At 35.8% G+C, this 17,504-nt stretch overlaps 1 long non-coding RNA gene across 1 annotated transcript; it reads left to right on the top strand.

Annotated features, from left to right (window-relative positions):
* The first annotated feature begins 9,028 nt into the window (after positions 1-9,028).
* On the top strand, positions 9,029-10,238 carry LOC135088281 (uncharacterized). Its single transcript, XR_010260991.1, has 3 exons — positions 9,029-9,233; positions 9,320-9,488; positions 9,641-10,238. It is a non-coding gene; the product is annotated as an uncharacterized LOC135088281 (long non-coding RNA).
* Positions 10,239-17,504: the final 7,266 nt, after the last annotated feature.

The following is a 17,504-nucleotide window of genomic DNA, read 5'->3' as shown; positions in this document are numbered from 1 at the left end:
CGAGGGTAGTAGTCACTTTAGCCACAGAATAATAATAAGTACTACGTACAGAAGTTTTACTTCGCGAAGGTATTTAAAAAAAATGTATGCTTAATGTCAATAACAATATGGTGTAATTTAGCCTGTCTCAAGAGTCAAGCACCATTTTGTTGATAAACGTCAGTGATCGGCACTGCGCCAAAGCTATTCGCTGGGTGCGAAGTACTAGGTGGGGGGGACATAATCTATCGCAGCGCTCATGGTGGTCAAAAGTAGAAATAATGTTAGCTCTGTCATCAGATGTATCTGTCAATGGCAAAGCGATTCTACATAATACATTTTAATATCATTAATTAATCGCATGAAAAGGGTCCTACTGGGAACTTAAATAAAAGAGTGGACTGAGTATTTCGATAGGGCTGTTTTAATAGCCGTTTACAATTTGGAAATAACTAAACTATACAACGTGGTAGTACAAAAATGAGTCACAGTAGTTGTTGTGCACAGATGTTTGCCTTATGATGAGAGCGTGAATTATTGAACTCTGCCCTTGTTTTGTTCTTAATTCTTCTACATCTCGGACTTGTCCAGCCAATACCAACAACTTTCCTTTAAATACGGTTTGTGGTTGGAATTTGATATTGTAACTCTCACAAACCCGGTCTTCAAAACGATACTCATTTCGATCTGAAAACGATATTTAATTTATTACTAGCGATACAGAAACATTTAAATATATTTACTGTTATATAATGAAACCGTTAAAGTAGCTTTTTCTTTTTGTTTTACTGTAAAACTACAACTATAAATGAAGTAAACAAACCCTGACACAATCAAAATTAAACACACTTTTTGGACTTACCTCATTTGATTTGAATGACCAAAATGATTTCAAAACCTTTTTTCCACCCAAATCGTGGTATCACAACAATTTATTAGTTGAAAATATTTGTTATTTTTTCATTTCGATATTTTTTCACAAATATACGACCTAAATGTCAATGTGACAGAGCCCACAAAGTTGTGGACGCTAGTTGGCGCTGTAATCGTGCACGGAGCCAATAGGGCTGACTTCGGTAAAATGTTGTGACGTGAGGTGCCAAACTGCGGAAAATGGCGGAGGAAATACATGATTTAGCATGAATTATCATGAATAATATTAACTACTTATTTACCTCTCAGTGTCTTGAGGCAATTTAAAAAAGTACATTCTGTGTTTTTATTATTATTTAGGCAGTTAAATACTGCACAGTATTTAGTACACCATTTTCTTTATTTTCTTCCATCATACACAAAAGAATACGCGTGCGTGAGTCAATGTTCGCTCGTATGTGAGGCCTTGTCGAATAGTATCCTGTAGGTGGGCCATCGTACGTGTTTTGTTTTCGATGTAAACTCGCGGAGATGAACAGGCCTGCTTTAGCTTTGTATCACTTCTTCTACGTGACGTTCCATTACACCTTAGCAGCAGATTGCAGGAAAATGAAGAATGCCTATCCGATAGATATACCTACTCTGATTAATAGCTGAATAGTTTAAAGCTACTAACTAAAAAGTACAAGATTGAATGCATGATACAAAGTTACCGCTATATGTATTTGTAATAGCAAACAATAAAATTGTCAATAAAAGACGACGCTAAATTGATATTAATACACGAAACGTTTTATTGTTCTAGCATAACTAATGAAGATGACAATGAAATGCAAAAAAATCTAATTACAATGATGTGCCGATAGATGGGGGCGATAGTATAAACTAATAACGTTAAGCTTTTAGTTTCTGATTACTTCACGATTAATAATCCTGCCCTGGCTAGGAGTGATTGTTTATTTATGAGTGACAACTTGACAAGATGACCTTTCTACGTCTTAAAGACAAAGAACAATCACAAGGTACCAACTCAAATAACGGAAACTTTTAATGATATGGAAATATGTTCTGCCATATTATTAGACGTCCGTATCGTCAATTTGATAAAGCAATTTGTCCGCTATTAGCACTAATTGGCTAACGAGTTAACTTATAAGAGGGTTGTGTGTCGCAATTTCTTGTTCCAATAAAGCAAGCCTCCATTAGATCCGGAGTGGTAATTATGGAAGCTCGGTCGCCACCTATTTTTTCCTGCTTCAATGGGAACTCGTGCAAGTGTTGAGAAAATCAATCACCGCGAAAATGATTACGGTTTCAACATTCTTTATGCATGCGATGAGCTCTAATAATTATACACGACGGGCAAGAACTAACTTTAATTTAATTGTAAGCATTAACTTTCAATGAATGTAAAATCATTTTTTACTTGCGGTTTGCTTGTTTAAGATTTTATTTTATGGATTATTTTAACAATGCCTCTTATAGTTTATTGGAAGTATTAATGAATTATAAATCGATTTCAAATAAAAATAGGCGTAGCAAGCTTATTTAAGTTTTTAAATTTGTTTTATATAAATAATAATAGTGTTCTTAATTGTTTAGACTTGTTTTTTTTTGTTACTACAAGTTGTTTCACTTGATTAAATCTTTAACTTATTAAATCGTGCATAAAACTGCAACCGGTACGGATTTTTCCGAAACGTTATTATTGTTTAAATAATGTTTGAACACCTGAACATACTCGTATACTGTCTGAATACTCGTTGCATTGTAGCATTTTCGACATGCCAAATCCAACCAAGTACGCGTCAATATTTGTCATCATGTCTACTCGTGGATGCACCAGAACGTATATTGTAAAACCACTGCTTTGTTCTAGAATATAGGTATTTAGAAATTGTAGTAATGTTGCAACAATCAAGAAATCAACTTCAGCTTAAAAGCTTTTTAGGTAAGACCATAAAATCAAATATCATTTACATCGAACTCACATTTTGCACGTAGGTTTGTTGGCAAACTAATAAAAGAAACAGTGATTTAACATGCATTGTTTGTAAGAAGTCGTAATTAGTATCAAAATTAGCATAACTTCCCTACTCTACATTTTCATAAAAAAATGATATACCTAATAAAATTGTTTTTATTAAATAGCTAACTATAAAGCATTAATACCTACTGTTAATTTCTTCATTTGGTACAAAACTTTGACTTTATAAAGTTAGATTAAATAAAAATAAATGTAATAGAAATAAATATCTTAGCCTAAGTATACCTACTTAGGTATATTCTTGTATAGAAACTTGCATGTTTTTACTTCCTGGAGTATTAATAAATTAAATTAAGCATAAAATACTTTTAATAACAAACAGGAGTATAAATAGCAATTATAAATTATTTAGACATAGAAAAATAGTGAAATCTTGAAATCAAAAAATATTCAGTCGAAAAAAACAAAATTTATAGGTAGGTAAATATAAATATTTCAGGTGTTCTTACCTTGGGCGGGAAGTCTGCTAAGCTCTGAGATTTCCTCACTCACTGTCGCAAGTCACTCAAATTAAAAAGTACTGAAAACTTTGAAAGTTCCGTTCAATTTTCACATGTAGTCATTGTATAGTGGAGCGAGGTTTGTTAGTTCGAGCACGCTCGGGAGGCTTCGCGGGAGCGGCGCGGGCGTTCGTCGCGGCGCCGGCCACCTGACTGACGGAGCCTCGCGCGCCCCGACCTACCCGACTCATCCATAATAACGTACTTTTTTCAAAACTCTGCTAACAAAAAAGAGCAGGTCGGACGGAGGCTGCGCAATAAAGAAATGATTTGATGAAACGGCTACTTGACAGGTGGCTCGAGCCGCATCCTCGCATACACCATTTAATTGTCGGTTGCGCTTACGTTGACGGCGCAGAGGACGCACTGAAAAATGGCTTTTAAGTATTAATGCCCACAAATAAGCGGTTGCTGCTCGTGTGACATTAAACCCGTATTATTATGCATAGCGACTGTTAGTTGCGGATAGACCGGTCCGGCGGAGCTAGGCGGCTACTGGGTTACTTATAGAACAGAGGAGTGAGTAGAGATTTATGTATCTGTGTCGATGTTATTGAATGGAGCCGAAATCAGAGCTGCGAGTACATAGCGGAGCTTAGATTTGTGCGCGCCCCGCCCACCGTGCGCTATTGGCCGGCGCCTAGCGCTGGGCGGGGCGCGCTCTTAGACGCTGGTCTTAGAACGGATTTGATGAAATCCTTTGTTTACTTGAACAAATTGTGTTATCTGAGTAATTAGTCTTTTGATTTAAAATACGTAAATCGTTGTTTTTCCGTTGGACAAAGGTGCGAAAACAATCTTTAACAATAAACGTTTTAATTTCACGGTCATTTCAGGTTTTGACTTTGTTTTGTTAGAACTCTATCGCTTCGAGGAATTTGTTTTCTTATTTTTATACATTTATACATACTAACGTTATTGTTAGCTAATTCTAATTTATGTATACCTTAGGAGGTTTCATGTGAAAATCCTCTGCTATAAGCAAATACTTACTAGTATAGAATAACACCAAGCAGTTCCAGCTTTTTGTAATTTGGAAAGACAATCCTGTACTGGCAAAGGTACTCGCCTTACAAAGTCTTTCACAAATGTCCCAACTGATAAGACTTTTTATAGAGTTTATTTATTGAACTTTTATTACACTAGCAGTAATACCCCTTGGTATTTAATAAAAACATTTTGCATTTTTTGCCTGTCGTGTGGACATTATTCAGGTCTGATGGTACATTTTATGAATCGTAACGGAATATAATGATATTAAGTTAACTGACTGATTTTAGAGTGAACTACATCTACGAATACCTAAAATTAGTATTGCTAGCAATGTTAGCTTATCTATTGTTATCTAATTAACTCTATCCTACATCATTTGATGACTGTACCATAGACTATACAGAAACACAAGAGGTGGAAACATGAATTCGTTTGTTTATGACGATGATAAAGTAGATAAAAATAATTATCGTATCAATACTTAAACAACTTCAAGTGTACCTACGATTTGCTTAATGCGCTTAAAATAATTAACGTATGTAGGTAATTACGTTGCGTTGGCTTGTCTTTTTTTGGATAAAATAAAGTTTTAATTAAAAGACAAGTCGTATCAATTTCCTGTAAGGTGTACCTGCATTAATCACGTTTACCGGTTGATTAACCCATTGTAATAGCAATCTCGGGAAATTCAATTAAGCGGCTAATCTGCTTTGGTTACAGCGTGTTGTATTTCGTTCGGGAGCTGTATGGTTTCAGAGGGGTGATTTTCAGGGGCGCGATGAGGGTAGGTGGCGGCGCGTGCGGCGCGGGGCGGGCGGCATAACGGCGGGCGAGCGCGTGGCGCGAGGGGTGCGGGGCGCGGGGCGCGGGCGGGCGTCACGGCCCGTTAGCGCGGATCCTCGGCGCGTGCACATGTCGCCCCGGCACGCGCCCGCGCCACTTTTTATCATTCTTTTTCTGCCGTCGTTTTTGTTTTATTCCTTTGTTCGAATTTTGAATTAAAGCCTCCTTTCCGAATTCGGAGGGATTTAATGAAGCCGGATTGTAGATATCGCGATCGTATTTATGTGATTCCGACTTTTTTTTGGTCTGAGAAAAAAACGAGAACTCGTTCGGTAACGGTCGACTCGACTTATCGCATGCTATCGATAATCTGGCGAAATTAACTTATGTAAATACGATGTCTTATTAAAGGTAGGTTCGAGTGGAAAATACAGCTCATGAATATGGTTCGTAAGTTGTGTGGTTAGTGATTACCGTCGTCTAATAAAATGCGAAACCTGCTTGATAGATAAGTAAATCAAAATAAAACAGTTGAAGGGTTGGCGGGCAGTGGGCTTCAGGTGAGTGGGAACCGGTCGGGCAGGCGGCTGCGCAGGGCTCGCCATTCCTCGCAGTCAACTTTTATTAATTGGGCAGATGAGAGCCACGGTCTCCATGATGAATGCTTATCCCTTATACGGGCAGCAGTTCGCGAAACCTTTTATAGATTCTCAATTAAAAGTGTCTATTATAGTTAATAGGACGATCGGACATTGTAGCGTTTATAGAAACAGGAATATTTGCTTTAAGTAGGGATAAAAAACAGGTAATATAACGGAAAGGACGATTAAGTGGAATAAAATATAGCGTGGGGGTGCGGGTGGCAGGTGGCTCTACCTTAGGGATGCTACGGGAAGGTATCGATGTCGATTTTAGCCTAATACGAGATTTTCGGGATTTGTGATTTGATTTCTTGAATATAAAAAATATAAAAACAGGTAATGTATGTTGGTTCAAGTAACTACTTAGTACTATATGACCATATTATTATTAAAAATCATAACACAAAAACTGCTCTACTTTTTATATATTTTGTAGCCAATCTTTTATTTATTACATAACTTTACCTTTACTACGCTGATGCTTTTTTTAAATCGAACTCTGTTTCGTCAAAAACTAATGCCTCTACAGACAACAACGCACTTGCATTAGGTAAGTGTGAATTCAGAATTTGATTAGAACTTCTTATTTTAACTTTCACTTTAGAATTAAAAAAAAGGTAGAAAGTAAGTATCGATAAAAAACTAAATGTCTTGGCCGTTGCGTTTCGACAACGGGCAAGATTATCGGCACGAGTCGCCCACGTCGCGGCATCTGCACCCTTAACCGATTTATTCAAACGTTTGCGCGTGCCACTGCCACGCTTGCGCCCGCGCCGCTCACCGTTCCTTGTCTTCATTTGTCTTGCCTCAGGGCTCAGAACTTATATCCTCAGTCTCTTCAAACCAATGTGTAAAACAAAACAACACACTGCTGTTACCCGAACTTTTCGTTATCGGTCAATGAACTGGTGAATTTTTCGAGAAATAGGTATGCCTACATACTCGTAGGTAAAACAACATCATGAAATTCAATACAAAACATAGTATCGAGTTTCTGATATTTGTAATAATAGTACCCAGTTTAAGAAGATAAACTAATTGTTTGTTTCGATTTAAAGTGATAAGGGTTATCGGGATCACAAAGTAGAGTTTTATAATTTTTTTTAAATACTGCATTTTATTTTGCAGCCCTGAATAGGTAGTAGGTATTAAATCATAACAACTGCGTTACAATCAAGTTATTATTCACATTTTCATATTTACAATGCAATCGATATGTAGACAAATATTTGGTGAGTACGGCACGTGTAGAGTAATGTCACCTAGCATTGCCAGCTATACGAAGTAATGTAAGGTAGGTAAATAATTTTGTAATGAGTTTGTATGACTGAAGATCAAATATTTTTTTGGCCTTGTCAACTTTTATTTTAGTATCCTCGCCGACATTTATTTAACCTATGTATGTCACTAGTATTTCGGTACAACGTCAACACATACCTACTCGTAATTTTATTTTTCCTCTAACATAACCAATTTTCTTTAAAGAGTACGTAGGAGGTTCCAACCCTTCTTAAATTTCTTTACTTACCGAGCTAATCTCAATGTAGAGACTTGGATGTTGGTTAACAATTTGATCAACATACGTATCGTATCTCAAGATAATTTAATAGTTAACTAACTATAATTTAGTTTAGTTTCGGTAATTGCGTATATACCTAAGTAGGAGGACAAATATAAACAGTTCAGAACTGATTCAGCTATCATACTTAATTAGAATAAACTTAATGCTGAAATTAGCATATCAACTAATTTAAATTACAAATTCACGAAGAAAATTAGTCATCGTATTTGTAAGGTAAACACATCTCATTTCTCAGTAAATACGACTTGAAAAAATAAGTCAGAATAGGTATGTATTGCATTACGTAAACATAATGATTTATTCGATCCATTGCCGCCGCGTCGGAGCCAACACTCCTTTGGTTTTTATTAACTTAAAAGCAATTTCTCAAACACTCTGATCCCAGTACCTATATTGAGACTAATTTGAGGTAGATAAACTCATTTACAGTAGGTTATTTATAACTAATGTTAACAATTTAAGATAAGGAAGCAATAATAAATGTGATTTGATGTATGAGTAACTAGGAATAGGAGAAACTTGAATGGCAATGTCTGTTTTTATCTTTATTTATTAATAACATAATATTTAGCTACGAGCACTAAATTAGCACCATGTTAAGGAGCCTTTTGTGCGTTTCATAATAGAGTCGGTTGTATTTTTAATTTGCATGTGACTTATCTTTCATTATCAAGTTACTCGCATGCAATTGTCGTCAAAAGTGGTCGCATAATGAAGCAAGAATTATGACTAACAAAAGGATAAGTGACTATAATTTAAACTTAATCGATGGCAACAATCTTAAAGAAATAAATCAAATGTGGGTAGGTGGTTACTGAGGTTATAAAAGTGCCTGCATTTATTACTATTGTATGACATCTGAATAGGCATGATATTTAAATTTTTTTTCAATTATCTAGCTCTAAACTACGCATAGGTTGTACTTTTGTGTTTAGATAAGTGGGTAGAAAACATTTTATCTCCGGGTAGGCTCGTGTTTGTCATGCTTATACCGGGATTTAAATTGGCAAACAGCTGGCTGTAGTCTGGTTCGATTTATCTACCAGTACCTCTAGTACGAAAAACTTTCGAGTTCAAGACGAGGACGAATTTTTGTACGTTTCGAGTTCGAACTCGAAACGTTCATTCTTGTTTTATTAAGGATCGTACTCGTTAGCTTAACTTTCTAATTTCTTTCGTCGGCACGCAAGGCCAAGAAGCTTCTTTCGACGAGTCATAGAGTATTTTACAAGTTTTTTTTTATTTAACATGGAATGGTGTGTTCCGTCCGAAACATGCTGCGTTATTTTAAGATGTTGTTATTAAATTTAAAAAAATAAGTTACAAAGATGAATAATGCTCATAACGCCTCATTAATTGTTTATACGTTTTTGTGTTATTGTTTGTTTAATATGTCAGTATTTAAAACCATTATTATTTATTACCAATCAATATTTATATTGTTGGGTAAACAAATTTCGGAACATCTTTCGTCTTGTTAATGTAGCTGGCAAGCAAAGCGGCGTTATGAATAAATTTAAGTTGCTATAGAAACAATGTTCTGTTGATTGTCACTTGTGTCATAGAAAATAAAAAGAGCTATCCATTGTGTATTCCTATTGTTGTAATAAATTAATTTGGTGGACAAATCTATCTTCTATTTTTCTACTGTAAAATCACACTCAGCCACACGCTCACACACGTCTGACATTGAAAAGACAGGGATTTTTCTTGTTTTGCCGTATTTTCTAACCTCTTAGAATGTTATTAGAAGTCGTAATAAAATAATTTGAATATAAAGCTATGTTTTAAAGTAAATAAAGACCATTTAACGATGTTAACATGATGAGACATCGGTAAGTAAATTAAATTAGCAAGTGAAAAGATTTTTTAGTTAAATCATGTAGTTAAATATGTATATTGTAATTCTATCTTGTTTTAGATTTTATGGAATGGAGGAGAAGATTTAACAGCTAGAAATTAACAAAAATCCTGCAAGAGCATCGAGATCTCGCTTTTGGCGAGTGGAAGTCCAAAGGCAAAGTGCAGCGGTTTGCAGTTCTTAGCCTCACTTTTTTGGACCTAACAAGACAGGAAAAGAATAGTCAAAGGTATGTTGATTGCAATAATTGAATCTCTATTATTTAAGTAGGTACTTACCTATGCATTCTCTAGACAAACTGAAATGTTATGCCCTTTCATATTGATTGTTAGGATGGCAAGTTAAATTAGTATTTAGTTAACATTACTTTTTCTTTTACAGAGGAAACCCGAGTAGCCAGATGATAATATATGAAACCATGAGCAGCCAGCCATTGAAACTCTCAGCAATTTGAATAACAATTTTGATTGATTACCAATCATGTATCATACCTATTAATAGAAAATTAAAACTGTTAGGTACCTATGTTTTAATTGAAATTCAAAATATTGTTTAATGTTTTATAAGTATTTATTAAATAAATTGTCACACATATATTTTGTTTTAATCCCATTAATGTCTATTTGCCCGCAAGTGTTGATGGTATTTCTTAAGTGTGCCTAGGAACCTTAGTCCTATTACTTATTCTGTGCCGGAGCTGGATCTTTGTAAGGTTTGGGTAGGGTAGGTACCTGTAATGATTAATAAATGTTGATGAGTAGAATACTATAACATTAATTTTATAGTTATTAGTTTAGGTAAATAAGTTTATTAAGATCTAAAACTTTCTGGCTAAAACACTTACGAGCAAAGGTATGGAATCACCCTGTTGTGTTTTGTTCTGTATGATCTTAAGAACTGAATGCATATGACATTTGTATAAAATAGTTCATGGATAAATCTTATGTAGGCATGAGTACCTACCTACTTCTCCGAGTATGTTGGGAGTATTGAGAGCATTGGTTAAGTAATTCCAAATGCTTCTTCATAACATCAGTGCCTTGGTATGAACTGGATGCATCTTAATGCATAGCACATAATATAACCTGTAATAATTATTATCTATCAAATGACAAAGAAATCATGTGGTATGTAGAGTAGACAGAATGTATGAATAAATTATGTACTTGCCTTGTGTTCCAAGGACACTCTTTTTGTTGCCATAAGACTATCTTTCCGGCAATTTGTCACATAAGTAGGTATCTTACAGGGCAGATATGTACCATCCTAGACTGCATCCCTCTTAACATCATGTGCGATTGTGGTCAAATACCTGCCTTGTTATGCATAAAAAAAAAAAATTAAAAAAAATCTACTAAAATGCAGGTTTATTGACTTTGAGGCGGTATCGCTGCAACAACCACAACATCAGGATTTAAGTTTTTCCTTATTATGTTGCCCTATTAGATATGAAATAAACAAACATTAGGAAAAATGTCCACAAAATATATTTTTTTACTCACTGTTGGGATGCTTCCTAATCTCTTAACTTAAAGCATCTAAACAATCTAAATGATGCCAAACAAGGAAATAAATTCGCCGACCACATAATCTCCACATTTAAGCCTCAAAAACACGTAAAATTTATATCAACGTAACTAATCTTCTCACAACAAAATTGACAGTGACACAACATTCGATGATTTCAACGACAACGAAACGACCGTTGATTGTCAAAATTAGGTTCGTACTACGTTATTTCATACAAAATCTATCTTTCGTCACGCCTAGTATTTGAACTCGATACGAAAGAAAATCGAAAGTTAGGTGTTTTTTTCTTTTTATGACCTATAGGGGGCGCTGTTAAATTTTTCATACAAAATTTTTCGATGGCACTTTGAATACGCAAACGAAACGAACTCGAAAGTTTTTCGTACTAGAGGTACAGGTCAGGCTTCTTTACAATTAACTCACAATTAAAAGTTTACAACTTAATAAGACGCAATAAAACGGTAATTTACTACTAAGGAGAACACTTGTCGACTCTACAAGTTACTATTGACACAGAATAAAGCTATTGAGTAAGAATGCCTTCTCAAATGATTTTGAGATTTGCTGAAATGTAGAGCTTTTCATACCAAACATTGGAGCTGAGTCTAGGCAGTAATCAAATGTGTAAGAAACCTTAGTATTCTAATCAAATTAGATGAGACCCATACGTAAGGGTACACTCTTCTTATTTACAATAACTGACCACCCAAGTTGAATACCCTAACGGTGGGTTGATAAGTTATGAAAACTGGACAGTATAAGTGCGTGCGAGAACCTGCTTCAAATGACTTTATTACGATCCCGTAACCAAAAGTGAAAACGCGGAGCATGGGCGTAAGTAAGGAGTCAACAGTTAGGCGCGAGTCATATGGCGGGCGCGCGGAAACCTTAAAGCTTCGCAGGGGCACGCATGCGCCGCTCACCGAACAAAGCTGCGCATTGTCTACGGACTCGAGCCACGCCTGTCTAAGGCGTGCATCCACTGCAAGAGATAGTTTGAAATGTGTAGCGTCCTATTACCTCTGTAGTCCCATTCTCATTACTATCTACTACTACAACATGTTTAATTTAAACGATCTCTAAAGGATATAATTATGTACGTCATTTGTTACAATTGAGTGGACTTGCACGACGACTTCGAGGTGCTTATTAATGGATTGACTTGACAAGATGACTAGAGTTAACAGGCGTGAGATTAGCGACACGTGTTGCGGAAAGTAAGGCTTTTAATTGAATAAGGCTTTATTTACATGAATTTGAAGATGCGAAAAACAGAAATACCAATTTGTAGAGCACATTTTTATCCAACTTATAGCATCCTGTTAAATACCTACTTTACTCATTTTTACGCTAAATTAATCTTATTTCACCTCTGCGGACAATTAGAGCCCCATGACTGCAGTGGATGCCGCCCTTACGCCGCGAAACTGAGCTCTTCTCCGCTAATTGCAATCTTATGCGCTCCCATATTGAGTGAGCACATGTTCCGCCGAGGCCGCAGACTGCTGCTATGTTGCGGTTACTGATTACGGCGCTGTAATTGTGTAATGGCTACGCACACTCCCGGCAAAAACTTACGTTTACGCTATTCATATCTTATTTTATATCTTTTATTAATAATTTTTAAACACACAGCATTTACGGTTTTGCGGTGGCCGTTATCGGGGTTTTGGCGCTGTGTGCGTAAAGTTCAAGCATGTGCAGCCTTTGAAAGAACGTAAGCGCTTGACTTTTGATATTGGTAGCTATCAGAGGCCTACACAGGCATGCGTACGTGTGTACTTTGACAATTTAATAGCATATGCAGTTGCACCTGCCATTGCAAAAAGTAGGCGCACGCTTCAGGCTGTGAAGCGCGGAATTCGTCGCCGCAGTCGCGTCCTAGCCTATCTTATACGCTATTTATTGGAAATTGATTGGAAAGGTGCGCTAGTCGTTTGCGATATGTTTTTATAACGTATAACCATACTTGGATTTTTGCTTTCGATCATTTGTTCTTCAAGAGACGTAAGTATTTATCTACTCATATTATTCTAACAGTACCAGAATTACATTGTAGATAGTATATTTATAAAATTCTGAATTATTATTGACTCATTTATCACATGTGAGTAGAGAACAAGAATTCTTTACTCTGTGGTTTTAGTATTTAAGTATTTATAGTTTTAGCCAAAATATAAGACAAAATTTACATTACTCTACATACACGAAACACAAAACACTAACTAATAATAACATAATTACTAATATCAGCATCAGCATTATGTAGATACTTAAGCAATAAACATATTGAGTAAATAAATGTGTCCATGTTATTGCTCTCAAGATAAATAGATATGTTGTGCACTGTCACATGAATTAAAATGTTAATTTAATTATGTGTTTTTATTTAAATCCTTTACATTAGAGAGAAACTAAAGTTTTTATTCACGTCTCTCTATCGTGACATTGCTTAACTTAAGAAAGGCCGTTATAATATCAGAATATGCTGAAACTGCGTAATATTTCCGAGACAAAGAGGTTTTTAACTGTAAAAGGATTCATAAAGATGGATCATAGTTACTTGTTACAAACAATTTCAGCGGACCTTACAAGCGTTCGGAATGCAAAATTTAAATGAGGAGTAGGTAATTCGTGCATTTTAACTGTGGCAGGTAGCATTCCTTAGTCTCTTCTTTTATATTTATCGATTTGCCGTAAAAGATTAAATTCCATCAAAATATGATAAGTTCTGGAAATACGATGGTGAATTCATTATAAAATCATGATGCAAACCGCATAAATGTGGATAAAAGTGGATGTGTAATGATGCATTTACGAGCGGAGGCTGAATTAAAAATGTCTCATTTTGTTTTCTCTGGGGCGATGCGGTGGCGCGGGCGCAGCCGATGCGCGGTGAAGACGTCGGCGGCTAACTGTGCCCGCGGGCTGCGGTCGCGGCCCTTGTCCGTTTAATGAGAGTTTTAACTACTGTTGGTAAATCATACTCCACATGCATATTACGCACTATATTTCCAATGAAACGTAATGTAGGTAGCTTACACGATAAAAAAAAAACAAATAATTGCCAAGGGAGTATTCAGTTACTTTACATAAAATATATTATTTAATTTTACCCTGGACAAGTTAATTCAAAACGGTTTGGTTTGAATAATTATTAAATGCATAGCCAAGTACCTAAGATAGATATTGTTCCGTAGAAGTTTTCGCTTTACATAAGTCTCAAGATGTTTGGTAGGCTCTACCAATAACATTTATTTTAAAGTAAAAGAAACCCCGTTGCCATTACGAAAGTTTCCACATAATCAAATTAAAGCTGAACAAAACAGCACACGCAATAACTCTGCTCGCCTCAAAAATATTTAGGTTACAGTTCGTAATTAAGGAATAAAGGTGCCATGATTCTGCATACAGATAATGAATGGGCAATCACGCTCTTCTTAGGTACGTGTTATCCAATGTATTTTGGTCTCTCTATTTGTGAGCGTGTGCCCTTTAGTGGTGCGTGGAGGAGTGTTAAATGGGGGGCGGGGTAGGCCAGGTTTGGCTGGGTGGTGTTTCTCAGTAGGGCGCAGGCGCTGGCGCAGGCAGGTGGCGCGAAGGCCGGGGACCGGGAGCGCTTAATTGATTCCAATCTGAGACGAGCCCCGCGATAATTCACTCCGTAAGTACGACCACTCTCGCTCTCCAGCAATTATGAGACGGCCGCCCGATAGCGGTCTTTACGCCGCATTGATAAAAATATTTTTAAAATACGAGAATTCTTAGAGAATTTAAGAACATTTATGTGTGCGTGTTTTAACATTTTTCTTACAGAACCCCAGTTCAGGTTGATATCAATCGATTATAAAATTGAAAACTTATTTTATTATAATGAATTCATAATACCTATTTAATTATGTTCTGATCATAATTAACTATGGCTCAGAAATTTTTAAATACAAATCAATAGGGTATTTATTACTGTTACTAATTTATAGATCATAACAAATGAAAGTAGTAGCATAAAATCAAAAGTTTTTCTACATTCCTAGCCAGGGCACTGACTAATTTCGTAGCCGTCTACGCTACACTACGCTACAAGATCTAACGTTGTGCTACGAAAGCTAACGCCTCAGCGGCCATTACACAACTCGTAGCAGCACACTGCGTTAGATGTAGCTCTAGAAAGTAGGAAACAAACAAAACGATTGTTGTTCGACTCTATGGATTTTTTTTTAGTTTTTACGTGACTTGATCTTTGCTTATTAAGCTTTCAACTTCTTCATAATTTGAGAGACAAATATAATAAGCCTCGAAAAATCTATGAAATTGTTTTGTTAAATATATCAACCAATACATCTCCTATTACATATGACATCTACTAAGTATGCTAAAAATGCAGCATCAAACCTGTCCCAAAGGAAAATATCAATCATATTTTTATTGCAATAAGTCATAAAAGTAACGTCGGACAACTGGACACGGGTACAGAAGCGAACGAGCGTCGTTAAACGTAATCACGAGTCGGCCGCCGAAGTGAATCGATTTAATTGCACCCATTAATCCGCGGACACGGCCATTTCCTCTGCCCATTGATTATTTAAATCACACAACGTAGTTTTTTATAGTCATTTCTGTTTTAATGACAATGCCAATTTCATTTTATTCCATCTTTACCAGACAACTCTTGCCGCCGGCGTCTCCTCCGGCATTGTAGGTACCCACTTAACATATTTTGATCAAATCAACTCATTAAGAAATGTTTTTATGCACTTTTCAATCATTTAGCGCATTTCGATGACTGTACAAATAACAAAAATGGACAAAGATTCTCGTTTTAGCCTCTAATTATCTTTACAACTGTCAGTACTTGATAAAAGGGCGAGAATAATTTTGCAACTTTTTGCGTAGATAAACGAACGATTGTGTTTTTAAAATACTGTTAATAGTTCGATTAAAATCAAACGCAAAAAATGCTAATCAAAGGGCGAGTGCGCTTTAAAGTAGCGCTTTCCATATCTGTCGTGCAGACAGCAGTCGCAGCTAGCTAGGCTAGCTACGGTCACCACAACTTATGTTTTTACGGGACGTCATCAACGAGCCACAGAATAAGTACAAAAGATCAAATAAACACCCCATTTTAATTAGTTAAAATGGGGTGTTTATTTGATCTTTCAGTACTGTAACTGACTAACAGTACCTACATCTAAGAACAATTAAAACAACAATGAAGACATTGGAAGGTTTCAGAATGCTTATCTTATCAGACATTCTAAAGATAACTTTTATATGTTGGATTTTGTAATATTATAATATTTTGGGTTTCACTGTCTATTTGTACACTAGATTAGACTCACACTGTTTATAGGCATTAGGGGTTTTTAGAGAAAAGATGAAAACGCTTATTTCATTCAACAGAATATGCGATGCGGTGTGAGCCAGATGCCCTATGATTAACTTGTTATGTCTTTGATTTATTCTAAGGCCAATGGTCTCAGGACTAGGTTAAAAGATACATTTTCTTGAATGAAAAGTCCCGATACCGTGAAAACTGTTCCTGGCAACACTAGGACGTACGGGTTGCGCGGCTGCGTGCGTTTCGCGCACGCGCCTTGCAATTACGCGCAAAGGTCGCGCGCGCACATTGCGCCGCGGCAGCCCCACTCGCCGTGCCTCCGCCGCAGGCTCTACTGCCCTGATCGCCGGATATGAACGAGCAATTTCATTTAGATTCATGGATCTAGCGACAATTACCGTATAGAGTAGCTATAGGTTACACATAACATGGTTATGATTATAAGTTTTTATGTTTCGCAAACTAATTTGTACCCGCAAATGTCTCTATTAGATATCGACGCATTACCTTATTACTTAATCGATGTTGAGAATAAGTAATAACCATAAATACCTAAGTCCTTTCATCTCATTAAATTGAATCTTCATATGGTAATTTACAAGATGTTTTATTTCCCTATTTTTAAATCTTATTATATATTTAGGTTTAATACCGTAGTAAAAATATGAAATATTTAGTAAAAAGTAGAGCTACGTACCTAATTGATTTAAGTGGAAGGGTAAAATTATATTGAAATGAGTAAAATGATTTAAAAAGGAAAATACTTATGTATAAAAAAAGCAAATGGAACACCAATACGGCTAGCAAGTAAACTAGGATTTCGATAGTCTATGAATTAATATTCACCCCCAGTACATCTGCCGTAGCAAAGATTTTATTAATAATTGTTAATAAATTCTGATGATCATTACGATACTGATTATGGCTAGTTGTTTATCAAAACAATCTTGCATAAATTTAACCATTTAATGAACAGGCTCCGTTCGCAACAAGATTCTATATTTAATTGAAATTAACATATTTTTGTCATATATGCTCAACTAAAGAAAGTATAGTTTAATGTTATTACATGACTTATTGCTCTGCTTAACATAAGAAAAATATAATAATATTGTTTGTTACGGTATAACGACCTTTAAGATAATGATATGTGTCGGCTGTAGGTTGTAAGGTAGTCCGGCTTGGAGAGTCGTCCAAACTTCATTGCTGTTGCACTCAATATTTTGAAGCTTTTATAAACCATTTTTTAAACACAATTCGTAGATTAGCACAGTCATAATTAGTAAAATACCTACCTACGAGCTAATAATCCAAGTTTCTAATTCTAATTAGCAGTTTTCCTGAAATTTTTCATGTAATCTTATCGTCATAAGATTA

Source organism: Ostrinia nubilalis, chromosome 3 (assembly GCF_963855985.1).
Source record: "Ostrinia nubilalis chromosome 3, ilOstNubi1.1, whole genome shotgun sequence".
Lineage (NCBI taxonomy): Eukaryota > Metazoa > Arthropoda > Insecta > Lepidoptera > Crambidae > Ostrinia > Ostrinia nubilalis.
This window is presented reverse-complemented; position numbering and strand designations above follow the sequence as displayed.